Genomic DNA, 1,226 nt, shown 5'->3' with positions numbered 1-1,226 from the left:
CTTTCTTATTTGTGCACCCCTTTGCCCTTCCCTTCACGCCTTCTCCCTCTGTGAGCAAATCCGCCAGAGTTGGTGCTTGACCTCATCAGTGCCTAATGGAGCTGCCTTTGCCTCTGTGAAGTTGCTCTCAGTGAAGTGCGCGACTGTTTCGCTGCCAAGGCAGGCGCAAAGGTAGCTCTGTCCCCTTTTTGTGCTGCTGCTTTTTTCGAGGGTGCATTCCTAAGTATCACATGCGGCCTTTTTACAGCCTTTGCATTATTTTTCTTTAAAATTTGCCTGCCTAAGCACCCGCAAACATAATCTTTTATTGCCCTGATTTGCTAGAAGGCATTACCTGTTAGAGCATTCAGTTTTAAATTTATGTCATGTTTGATTGTCATGCTTTTCATAAAGTTATCAAAATCTTTCTTGACAGCAAATGATTTTTTGCAGATAAGTAGATTTAAACACTAAAAGCTTTGCCTGGATTTGTTGGTAAGTCCTATCATCTGTCTTGTAATCCATTGATCCAACTTATTACGCAGAATTTTGTTTCAAGGAAGTTTTTGTTAAATTTCTCAAACACGAAAAGCTGCTTTCCTGTAAAATTAGTCATATGGTAAATATATTTTGTAGGCACTGCGATTTCTTACCAAGCCAACCTCTGCCAGCGACTAATGATTTGTCGTGATGTGTCGTGATTTTGTTAAAAAGGTGCTGGTGACTTTGTTTAAACGCTTTGCCTTCATCATCTTCGAAGGTGTGGGTTCAGCTTCAGCTGACGTGGCGTCGAACTACAAGGAGCCGGCGACCGGTGTTGTCCACCCCATTGGCCAGCTTGTGGACTCTGCGAGGATATTACTCAAACAGAGATATAGAGAAAGTGGCTAGGACCAAATCGAGGTATGCCATTTAGTTTTCGGTGCTCTGTCAAGCCCTTTAGTCACCCACTTATAAGTGTAGTCTATGCATGGCGTGATGACGAATTTAGGTGGCACCTAAGCCTTGGCTAAGATATGTCAATGAATAACACTTAGGTCGCAACCACTCTGATTTCCCCCACAATAGCATTAAAACCACATACTTACAAACGACATGACTCTTGATGCATCCATTATACAGTGCACCAGTAATGTACTGATTCCTGCATCAAATGCGTCTAAAGTAGGTGGGAACAGTGGACCGCTAAGGAATTGTGCTAGTGCTAAATTTATATAATTCGGATTTATCCCAATTCATTTTCACTT

This window comes from Echinococcus granulosus (assembly GCF_000524195.1).
Source record: "Echinococcus granulosus chromosome Unknown EG_S00237, whole genome shotgun sequence".
Taxonomy (NCBI): Eukaryota; Metazoa; Platyhelminthes; class Cestoda; order Cyclophyllidea; family Taeniidae; genus Echinococcus; species Echinococcus granulosus.
Note: the sequence above shows the minus strand (reverse complement) of the source record.